Source organism: Thamnophis elegans, chromosome Z, assembly GCF_009769535.1.
Source record: "Thamnophis elegans isolate rThaEle1 chromosome Z, rThaEle1.pri, whole genome shotgun sequence".
In the NCBI taxonomy this organism is placed as follows: Eukaryota; Metazoa; Chordata; class Lepidosauria; order Squamata; family Colubridae; genus Thamnophis; species Thamnophis elegans.
In genome coordinates, this window is record NC_045558.1 from 112,798,023 (window position 1) to 112,810,363 (window position 12,341).

Here is a 12,341-nt window from a genome sequence, read left to right on the forward strand (position 1 = left end):
GGTTGGCTGAAGCATTTTTAGAGCTTCCTGCATGGCCTGTTTAACCTTAGGTCTAGCTCCTCCCACTGCTTCCAGACTTGTTATTGTAGTTCCTTGATCGATGGCCGGTGATTGTTGATGCTGTTGCTTTTTAGCTTGTTTCTCCATTCGTCTGGTAGTCATGCGGCTAGGTCTTTGTTCCATAACACCTTGCACTTCTAGAAAAGAGAGATGCTCCATCTTGTCTGGGGGTTGTGTCGTTTGCTGTCTATCCTGTCCTTCTTGTGGTCTTTCTCTAGGTCCAGATGGTGCAGGGTATCCGGCCTTCAATATATTATAATAAAAATCTCGGGCTTTCCATACAGAGTTGAGGCGATACCTTTGGTTATCAAATGTAAATATAATGCCAAATGGTGCATCCCATCTATACTGTATCTGACGATTTCTAAGTTCTTCGACCAAAAAAGCGTAGTCTCTCCTGGCTCTTAACATTTGAGGTGGTATCTCTTTCAAAACAGTCAGGTCTTGACCGCCAATTTGAAGCTTAGTGTTATAAGACGCTTGCAGTACCATATTTCTAAGCTCTCTTGTAGTAAAATATATAACGATGTCTCGAGGAAGCTGCTTCTGCTTTGCCAGCCAAGAATTAACGCGGTAAGCTTTGTCAATTTGCCAGTCAAGGTTGGTCCCTGGTCTTCCCATCAGGCGGTCAAAAGCTTCTGATAGGATCTGTTTCAGGTTCTCCTGTTTCTCCTCACGCAGCCCCCTTACTCTTAATGCAAACTCCATTTGTCGGTACTGTATCATAATAATTTCTTTTTCAGCATTTTCCACTTTTTGTTCCACCACCTCTGTTTTCAATGTCAAGTTAGTATTGGCATCATTAAGAACCTCTAGAGTATCTTCCATTCCAGAAGTATGTTCTGTTAATACAGTTACAAGTCTCAGCATTTCATCTCTAATTTTAACAACCTTAGCGTCGATTTTCTCATACAGCTCCTGTTTGTGTCACCCCCAAGTGCTTCTTTTCATTAAACTAGACATGCCCAATTCCAGAAACCATTTTTAATATGTTTTAGTTTCCAGTCCCCTAATCATCTTTGTTGCTCTTCTCTTCACTCTAAAATTTCCAGAATCTCGACATCTTTTTTAGATCATGGCAACATTGTGGCAACTTTTTTTTTATTCCCATGGGAATAAATTAGAAGATCCTCATTTTTTCCTCTTTGTAAAAACAAAAGAATGAGAGGACAAATAAGGAAAATGGAGAAAAAGAATACAAATCCATTTTTTCTGACATGTGTTCCTTTTTGAGTGATGGCTCAAAGTGATTGACTTTTTAGTTAATAGACAAGTACAATTTGAAACATAGAAAAGAGTCCTTCTCAATTCAGTGGAATACATATATATTGCCTAGTTTAGATTTGTAGTTGAAACTGGAGGACTGAAACTATTGGTACTTATTACATGGAGATATTTATATACAAAAAGCAATGTTGTTTTTCCCCAAATTAGAGCCTCATCTATATTAAGGCAACAATATTCTTAGCTTGTGGCCTAATTATACATGATAAACTGAAACCCTAGTGATACATCCTCCTCTATTTTTGCTCCTCCAAACTGACAAAATAATGCCTTTCTGAGCATCTGCCTGTTAGGCAAAGAAGGCATGAGGGATGGAATACTGAAGACGTATAAAACCAGATTTTGCTGCAACCCCCTTCCCCACAATACACATATAACAGTGAAAATTACAACTACCATTCTTTTGTATTTCCTTCAATAGCTGAGCTGAAAACCTTGAAAGAATCGCCTGCAGTTTCTTGCAGTCTGATCTTGGCTGGGACTCTCATTCACACATTCTTCTTGCTCCATTTACGAGTAGATGACCTCCTAAGAAACCAAACCCTTCCTGCGCATCACTGGTATTTTCCCCGGGAAACCTTGAAGGAAAACCATTTCATTTGATTTTACTTTAATTGCTGCTTGAAAAAAACAACCCACCCACTATTGATTTGAAATATGGCAAGAATTAAACCGAATGTGAACTCCCAGCCCTAGAGACGATCAGGAAACTGGGTTTGAGCAAAAAGGGGGTGCTTTAGTGCAGGACAACCTTCCTGCTCCTCTCTTTCTAGGATCAAAACTTAGGACTTGAATTTTAATAAGATTGGTCTCTCTGGGGTAGTGGATTGGCTGCAGCTGGGCTTTGTTGAAAGCAAGCTATAGGTGGAAATGGGGGTGGGGGTTGAGAAGCTGTGCTGCAAAAAACCGAGGGGGACAAACACCTGGAGGAGGTAAAAGGCTGGTGGACGAAGTGGAAAATTCAGGGAATTTTTATATAGCTTTACATCCCAGTCTCTTCTAGCGATCTGGCTTCCATAGTATAAAGTGACCAGATTTTAAGATGGGTAAAGCAGGACACCATTGACGGGGCGGGGGCTCCGAGCACCTGAGCTGTAAAAAAAAAGGCTTTCCCTGATTGCCTTCCCCCAACACCCCCAACCCTTTCAAAAGCCACCCCTATCGCCAGCCTCTTCCAATTGGATCCCCGCCTGCCTCCCCTCAGCTCACCTGGACCAGGTTGCTGACGGCAGCTTGCACAGCATGGCTGCAGGGAGAGCGGCACCCGAGAGAAGCAGGCAGAAAAAAAAACTTCAATGGCTGAGCCACTTGGCCCAGGACCAAGCCTCCTCCTCGCCAAGCTGCCACCACCAGAAAGCCCCCCCCCACCCAAGGCCGCCGGACGGTTGTCGCAAAAACATCATGCGTTGGCGCAGACACGTGCAGGAGGGGAAGGAGCCTTGCCCCTCGTCGGGTGCTTCGAGTGAGCCGAGCAGAGGGAGGGAAACCACTGCCCTCTAAAGGCCACATCGGGAATGACACTTCAGAGAAATAAAAACTTTTTTTTTAATGGCATCCTTTTTAAAATTGATGATTCAGCGTCTTTTCTTTCTTTTGGAAAATCGGGACTTTTTGAACACACCGCGGGACATGGGACAAATTTTGAAAAATCATGACTGTCCTGCCAAAAGCAGGACATCTGGTCATCTTAGTAATGATTGATTGATAGGATCTAGTGGGCCAAAAGGTTTCACAGCCATCACTTCTTGTATTATACAGTATTAGAACTATTTTTCCTGAGCAACAAATGTGGTCAAGCGTGAAGCTTTAAAAGATGATAAAAAAAATTTAAATTACTGATTCAGGACGATCTTGTCAACTTTGCAACTAGTCTCAAATCTTTCTGGACCAGTTCTGTTCTTTATGCTGCTGCTTTTAATGTCCTGTGAGTTTCTGATTCTGATGAGGATTCTAGGTGAGAGTGCTTGTCTTTTGCCCCCCTTTTTTATCCAACTCTGCCCCTTCTAGTTTTTCTTCCTTTAATAGTAGGAAATGAAAACAGGATCTAGCTGAGCAGAAGATATATTGGGAAGGCCTTTCAGCTATTGCCTTTGAATATTTTAAGGAAATGAATCTATACCCATATCATTTCCTTTTATATGAATAAAGCAGTGGTTTCCACGGGGGGGTGTTAATTTTTAATGGGGGCAATTTGGACCTTGTTTAAACCAAGTTAATGACCTTTTAGGCTTCCTCTATGTGAGTAGAGTTCATTTTTTGAATAAAGTAAGAATTATATGTCGGGGGGGTATCAGGATTTTAAAGATGCTTAGGTGGGTCATGGCCAAAAAAAGGTTGGGAACCGCTGATATAGAGCGAGGGGATTGTAGTGGGAGCATTTACACCAGATCAACTTTAAACAGTGGTGAGTTCCTACCAGTTTGGACCTATGGTAGTGGTTTGGCAGCCTGGGTTGCTGGAACCGGCAGTGACCCAGGCCTGCCAAGGCCCTGAGCTGGTTCCCCGGGCAGTGGGGTGCAGCACCATCATGCTTTTCAGTTCTGTTCATGCACGTGCAGTGCACATCAAGCGTGCACATGAGTGAACTGACAGTAGTGCCTGCCGGAACCCACCACTGACTTTAAATATGGGTCAATATGTTGAAAGCAAATATTGGAGCCTTTGGGGGATAAACTGGCCATGTGGAAGCCCCTTAGCCCTTGCTTTGTGGAAAGTTAGCTTATTGGGAAGCTGGCAGAAGCCTGCAGTCCAAATTCCTGGATCCGTTGGGAGAAGATGGTGATCTGCTATGCATTAGAATCAGGAGGGCTGATTATATATGTGTGGGTCAGAGGAGGCTGTAATGTTGCCTTTTCCCAATGTATATTTTATATTTAAATGGAGGGGCTTTAATTCAAGTTGATCAGGAGGTGGTATGGATTTATCAGTTTGGATTTTATAGAAGTAGAAAAAATGAGGAAGTACTAAAATTTCTAAGTGCTTCTTTTCCCCATCCCCTCCCAAATTTGGGGCTGCAATATTTCAGTATTGCAACCAAGATGCAGAAACTCCCAAATCAAAAGATCATAGTATATATACAGGGGGGGGGAGCACAGGAGTCTATGGCAAAAGCTTGATCTGTCCTTTTATTCTGTTATAGGCCCAAAGGATTGAAGGGCTAGCTTGGGGAGTAGAAACCAGGGGGGGGTTCCTGATTTTCTGTAGAATGTGTTTAATCCCTGAGCCAATTAAAGGCTTGTCTTAGTCCGCTCATGATTCACACAACATTTCTGCCTCCCCACCCCCCAAAAAAGAGGTTCTCCTTCTTTGGGATCAGCTATTTCCTCAATTAAAATCTTTGCCACTGCATTTTCAATGTCTGCTTTTTTTTAAATAAAAAAAGAACTTTGTATCAATTAAAAAATATCTCCACTTCTTTTTATAATTGTGATGACAATTATAATTCATGTCAGAAGAAGCAACTTAATTCTTGCCCTACCATGTACTGTAGAAATGGATTTCAAGTTGGCACATGAGGTCCCCGTTTCTATAAGTTAGATCTAGGCAACAGAATTGCTGGCATCATTTGTTTCATCGTTTATTTCAATGATAGTTTGCTGAACATACTATAAAGGCCTTTTTTATGCATAACTGTCAGCCCTAAGTGTGGGTTTATAAGCCACAGTGGATGATTAGCTTATCAGCTGAGTAAAAATTCCAATTAAGCCATCACAGCTTAGTATAATAAAGTTATGCTTTACTTAAACTGTTCAATGCTTGTATAGATTTGGGTTTGAAGAAGAATGAGAGAGAAAAACTAAAAGTTTCTGGAAGTTGTTGGGTGCTAATGTAAGTTCCTTTTTAGCAGTAGGACACAGCTTCCTTCCGTTTAAACAGTAACATCCCCCCCCCCGCCCGATGCTGTGCCTAAAAGCAGACAGGAAAGGATCCATTTTGCAGACAATTCAGGCATTTTAATGCAACGTTTCTCAACCTTGTCACCTTGAAGCTGTGTGGACTTCCAGTATTCCTCAGTCAGCATGCTATTATAGTTTGAATTGACCCCTTCCAGTCGGGCTTCAGACCTGGTTACAGCACAGAAACCGCTTTGGTCGCATTGACCGATGATCTCTGGAGAGCCAGGGATGGAGGCCATGCCTCCATCTTGGTTCTCCTTGACCTCTCGGCGGCTTTTGATACCATCGACCATGGTATCCTTCTGCGACGACTGCGGGAGGTGGGGGTGGGAGGCACTGTCTTGCAGTGGTTCTCCTCCTACCTCTCGGACAGGTCGCAGTTGGTGTTGGTTGGGGGACAGAGATCGACCCCTAGGCCCCTAACATATGGGGTGCCACAGGGGTCGGTCTTGTCCCCCTTACTATTTAACATCTACATGAAACCACTGGGCGAGATCATTCGGAGGCATGGGATAAGATACCATCAATACGCGGACGATACGCAGCTGTATCTGTCCACCCCGTGCCAACTCAATGAAGCGGTGGACGTGATGAACCAGGGTCTTGAGGCCGTTAGGGACTGGATGAGGGCAAACAAGCTTGTACTCAACCCCGAAAAGACCGAGTGGCTGTTGTGTTTCCCTCCCAATAATTTGGCTTGTGTTCCATCGCTCAGGCTGGGGGGCCAAATATTACACCCCTCAGACAGGGTTCGCAACTTGGGAGTCCTCCTGGACCCACAGCTGACCTTTGATTACCATCTGTCGGCTGTGACCAGGGGGGCATTTGCCCAGGTTCGCCTGGTGCGCCAGTTGTGACCCTACCTGAACCGGGAGGCTCTCACAACAGTCACTCGTGCCCTTGTGACCTCTAGGCTGGAATACTGCAACGTGCTCTACATGGGGCTGCCCTTGAAGAGCATCCGGCGACTTCAGCTAGTTCAGAATGCGGCCGTGCGAGTGATTGTGGACGCACCTCGGTTCGCCCACATAACACCTATCCTCCGCGAGCTGCACTGGCTACCTGTTGATCTCCGGGTGCGCTTCAAGGTGCTTCTCACTACCTATAAAGCCCTTCATGGTAGTGGATCTGCGTACTTGAGAGACTGCCTCCTGCCAATTACCTCCTCTCGACCCATCAGATCTCACAGATTAGGCCTCCTCCGAGTGCCATCTGCCAGCCAGTGCCGGCTGGCAACTACGCGGAGGAGAGCCTTTTCAGTAGCAGCTCTGACCCTCTGGAATGATCTCCCCATGGAGATTCGTACCCTCACCACCCTTCAGACCTTCCGCACAGCCCTCAAGATCTGGCTATCCCATCAGGCCTGGGGGTAAAGAGTATAATCCGCCCCCACCCGAATGCTGAATGAATGTTGCTCGATTTTAATTATACATTGTGTTATATGTCATTGTATGTTCCCCCTCCCATATAAGTTGTTAGCCGCCCTGAATCCCCTCAGGGAAAAGGGCGGCCTATAAATAAACTTATTCTATTCTATTCTATGAATTATTTTTCTGTGTCTTTTCTTTTTATTCAGGAACAGACATATTTTTCTTGGCTGAGGGCTCTTGCCTTCAGATTTAACTGCTTTGTAAGCTGCCACTTCTGTGTTAGTAAGAAGACATTTGTTAGATTTTAAAGTAACATGATTGCACTTGTATACTGTTGCTCTTTAATTCTAGTGTGAAAATAGGACAAGCTGAATATATTGATAGATAGTAGAAATACACCGAATGGAGGAGTAGAGGGAAAGAAGAAAGAGGGGTCGAGAGGGTGGGAGAGAGGATTGGAGGGAGGATGAGAAGGAAGGGAGGGAGTGTATTGGGAGAGAGGAGTGATAGAGGGGGAGGGGAAGTAGGGTAGAGGGGAATGTTGGAGGGAAGAACGAAAGTTGGAGGGGGGCGAAAGAAAGGGTGTATAGTGGGTCGAAGTGGTATATTGGGTTTGTATTTTGGGGGGTATTGTTGACAAGAGGGAGGGCTGTGTTTATTGTTCAATGTTATATGCCCCGGTTATGCACAGTATATATGTGACTGTACGAAATGAAATGAAAATAAAACATATTTACAAGAAGACATTTTCATCCAGTTTCCAAAGTAGGAATTGTGCAGTGGTATGATGTCTTTCTTTTACTTATTTGACATTCCACACATAAATTTGAAGACAGCAGGCTTAAACATTTTTGTTGATAGAAGTTCGGTCTCTAATCCTCCAGGTGGGCAGAGGTGGACTTCCTTCTGAGGAACTCAACTCTATCTGACATTTTTTCTAAGATGGAAAAAGAGGCCCAAGAAAGGCATTTGCCAAAAGGGTCTGATGGACCAGGAAAAACACACTGTTTCAATACATTCTAGCGATGCTCAAGATCTGTTCCAGTGGGCCATATCAACACAGGAAGGAATTCCTCATTGCCTCAAAAGTCAGTGGCAAGAATATTTGAAAACAGTCCCACATCCAATCTCAGGATGGGAAGCCTCACAGTTGCCAGGTCTGACCTTATGGGAGGACTTGACTACCTTTGATCATGTGGTTGGTGCCTGCCAGTAGTCTTGGGAAGGGGTGATCCACCTTCTGCCCACTCTTGGGGCTGAAACCCAACAGATCTTAAGTAATCTGAATGCCAAAGGGGACCATAAGAGGATTAAAACAACTTCCATGAGCAACAATTCAAGTACTGCTGAGATTCAGTGGCAGCTCTTCCACTTCTTCTGTTCTCTGCAGGTTGAGGGACCCCGTTAGGTCTTTAGCCAGTTACAGGAACTCTGCCACTGCTGGTTGGAATCAGAGAGTTGCACGAAGGAACAGATCCTGGAGCTGCTAATTCTGGAGCAGTTTCTGACAGTTTTGGCAAAGGCAAAGCCAGGTCAGAGAATTGGTTCTGAGACCTATGCCCAAGCTGTTGCCTTGGCAGAGGGGTTTCTTTTGCGCCAGCAGGAGAATTTGGAAAGTGAGTCACAGATAAGGAGATTTATTGCATAAATGGTGTAGAAAATGAGTAACCCATATTTCAGGAAGATAAAATACCAATTGCGTTGCATAAAAAGCCTCTCCATGTTAGCAGCATACATGTATATATCTTTCGGTTTATGATGGCTGAGCTCACACAACAAGCTAATCCAGCCTCAAGATGGATTAACAGTATAAAATTACAGGTGATCTTTGGTTTATGACCACAACAGAGGCGAGAATTTTTGTTGTTAAGCAAGGCAGTTGCTTAGTGAGTCATGCCCAATTTTAAAACTTTTTTTACCATAGTTGTTAAGCAAATCACTGCAATTGTTAAGTGAATCATGTGGTCATTAAGTGAATCTGGCTTTCCCCATTGACTTTGCTTGTCAGAAGATGGCTGGGAAGATTGCAAGTGGCAATCCCATGACCACAGGACATTACAACTGTTGTCATATATTTTAGTTGCCAAGCACATATTTTGATCACATAACCATGGGGATGTTGGTCAGTTGTAAGTGCGAGGGCTACTGATCAGTCCCTTTTTTCAGTGCAATTGTAACTTTGAATGGTTACTGAATGAATGATTATAAGTCAAGGACTACCTATACTGTGTTCATGTATAGTTATGTGCAATGGTGGGATTCAAATTTTTTTACTACCAGTTCTGTGGTCATGGCATGACTTGGTGGGCATGGCTTGGTGGGTATGGCAGGGGAAGGATACTGTGAAATCTCCATTTCCACCCCACTCTAGAGCAAGGATACTGCAAAATCCCCATTTCCTCCCCCCGCCCCCCACTACCCTGCTTTCCAGCTCCATTCTCCTGTGCAGGGCAGCAGAAGAATACCCAGCTGATCAGGTGGGGACGCTGATTAGCTGGTACTCAGGAGGCAGCGAATAGATGGGGGCAGTGCCACCCAGAGGTGATATTTGCCAATTCTCTGAACTACTCAAAAGTTCCACTACCGGTTCACGAGAACCGGTCAGAACTGGCTGAATACCACTCTGGTTACGCTCTAACTAACCTTATGATGACTTAATGCATGCTGAGGCAATGATTAGGATGCCAGAATATACAAAGCTTATGAACCTTACCAATTTCTAGTGCGCATGCACATGCACACACACACACACACACACACACACACACACACACACACGAAAGCTGTCTTCCATATTGGTCTTGTGAATAGTGTTATCTATAGGACATTTTGTATAAACAAATTCTGAACAAATTTTGTTCCATCATGTTAGTCTTTGGGGTTCCTAAGAGCTAAGTTATTGACACCATGGTGGAATGCTTCCCCACTACCACCACTTTTACACATGGACCACATTCTGAAGTGTTAAGAACACTTCAGAAACAATTACATACTTGAGTTTTTTCAGAAAACCTTAGCTTTCCTGTTCCCCAGGTTTGGAACCTTGTAATATTCAACATGTAACTTTTCTACCTACAAAAAACATCTTGAAGAAACAAGGTGAGAAAAGACTACTAGCTTTACCTCTGATATTTGCATATTTGGCCATGGGGCACATTGATGTGCGTATTGCTTAATGCAAATTAACCAAGGGAAGTCTTTTTTTTAGACATGGTGCACTGAACTCTGCAGATCCCTTTGGAATTATGCAAGTGAAGAAGAATTATGATTCAGCCCAGTTATTCAGAAGTGCACACACAGCACTCCATACTATTTCTCAGTAGCAGTGAGATTCAAGTCTCACTTCCTTTTGCTCTCATAATGTTTGCTAGAATCAATGACAAAAATCTTCTGGAAAAGAACTCTTCTGATCTTCTAGAGGACAGCTAGGAGGAAAATAAGGTTGAATCTTCCTTTCTAGTGATTCTTAACAAAACTGTGGTTTTTGCCATTCAGTTGAAAATGCCCCCAAAATAGGTAGGTCTCCTTATTTGGTTTCAAGTGTGGCTACTTGAGTTGGTGCCCATATTGTTAGTGTGCCCAACAACACTTTTCTTGCCTCTTTGTACACTCTGCCCTACCAGAAGATTTATATATTTTAATGAGAAGCAGTCCTTTCATACTACTTCTATTATAATTAGCCATGCATACTATGATGCCTCAGAATGCCTGTTATGTATTTTCAAAATTCCAAATATCCAGATGAAAAAAAGCAAATGGATCCAGAAGTTTGAAGCTTTTGGCTTAGCTTTGCAGTCTAATCAAGAAGGATTTTTGGACATCAGGTTGGGCAACTTGCAGGCACAAACAGTGGCATCTGATGCCATGATAGCAGCAAAATTTCCAGATGATTTTTTTTTAAGATGGGGGAAGCTAAAAAAAATGGGCTAAGACCCCATAGGATTGTAGTACAATAATTGCCATTGGGATGGATATCTATTATTTTATGCATTGTTGTTGTTAGCTGCGAAGTCATGTCCAACCCACTGTGACTCCATGGATAACGTTCCTCCAGGCCCTTCTGTCCTCTACCATCCTCTGGAGTCCATTTAAACTCACACCTACTACTTCAGTGACTCCATCCAGTCACCTCATTCTCTGTCGCCCCCTTCTTCTTTCACCCTCAATCTTTCCCAGTATTAGGTTCTTATCCAGTGAGTCCTTCTTTCTCCTTAGGTGGCCAAACTATTTGAGTTTCATCTTCAGGATCTGGCTTTCTAAAGAGTAGTCAGGGTTGATCTCCTCTAGGACTGATCAGTTTGATTGCCTTGCAGTCCACTAGACTCTCAGGAATCTTCTTCAGCACCATAGTTCAGAAGTCTCAATTCTTTGGTGCTCAGACTTTCTTATAGTCCAACTTTCACAGCCCTATTTTTTATGTATACATAGCCTTAAAAAAGTAGGAAAGGGAGTAAAATCCTAACTTTTCTGAAATCGTTGTGTTATTTTCCTTTGTCTTGTGACCTACAGTTGCCTTCCTCCCTTCCAAAAAAGCAGGGGGAACCTTTATGCTTTGGCCAATTATGTAAAACTTAAGATTAATGCCAATGAGTTTGCAGGTGTTGGTTCCTTCATTTTTGCCCATATACAAAATGTTCATAAACACCTAAACAGTGTTCTGTATAATAGTTAATGTTTTAATGCATGACTTCTTATCTGCAGCTGTTTTCATTTCTATTGGCTTTATCTGTTGACATGATATCATTTTGCTAAAAAAATTTTTGGGAAAAAGGGGCTTGGATATTAACTTACAGTGTCATTTCAGGAGTCTGACTCATTTCAAGAGGCAGCTGTAAATCTCTCCGAAGGCAAGCAGGCCATGTCAGATGCCAGACAAAGGCTTCTTGCCAAGGAAGTCAAGAAACATGATAATGGGAAAGCAAGCTTGTTAGGTAAGCCTTTAATTTGCAAGTGGTGATAGTCTTGCTCTACTCAGCTCAGTGTAAGATCATATGATCAGGCCTGTGTTTCATTCTACATCACAATATTCTGAAAAGGACTATGACCATGATGGTGAACCAGAGGTGAGTTTCAGCTGGTTCTGCCAGTACACGTGTACCGGTTGAAATAATTTAGCATGCCTTCCCGTACCGGGGCTTCCAGGGCCCGATACCAGAACACTCTCTGCCCTAGCCTGCTCCTCTCCCCCCCCCTCGCTCACCCACCAGCAGAAGCCTTCTGGGAGGGTTTGGCTGTTGGGCGCGCAGAGGGAGAGCGGGGAATCCATGCAGAGGTAGGAAATCGCATGGATTCCCCACCCCTTCATTAGAAATGAGGTAGCTGTCAGAGGAGAGAGCAGCGCGTGCCTGTTGGCTTGTCCAACGAATCCCCCTCCTGTTAATTCCTCTTTTTTTTTGAACAAGCCACATTGGGGGGGGGCACTCTCTTGCTTTGACAACTGCCTCATTTCCATTTGGGGGGAAGAAATCCATCTTTTCTGTCCCTCTTCATGGATCCCCCCAATTGGAAACAAGGCGGCTGTGAAAGACAAGGCAGCGCACCCCGCGTGGCATGTTCAAACAGCAAAAGAAGGAACAGGAAAGTTCCACGCCAGGCTTTTTAAACAGCCAAACTCCCCTCCTGTTCCTCAGGCAGGCCAGATTGAGAGCGCATGACAAGCTGTTGCTCCTCCTGTCTCTGCCACTGTTGCGACTCTCGTGAGAGGAAGAGAAAAAAATAATTAAAGGCTCCT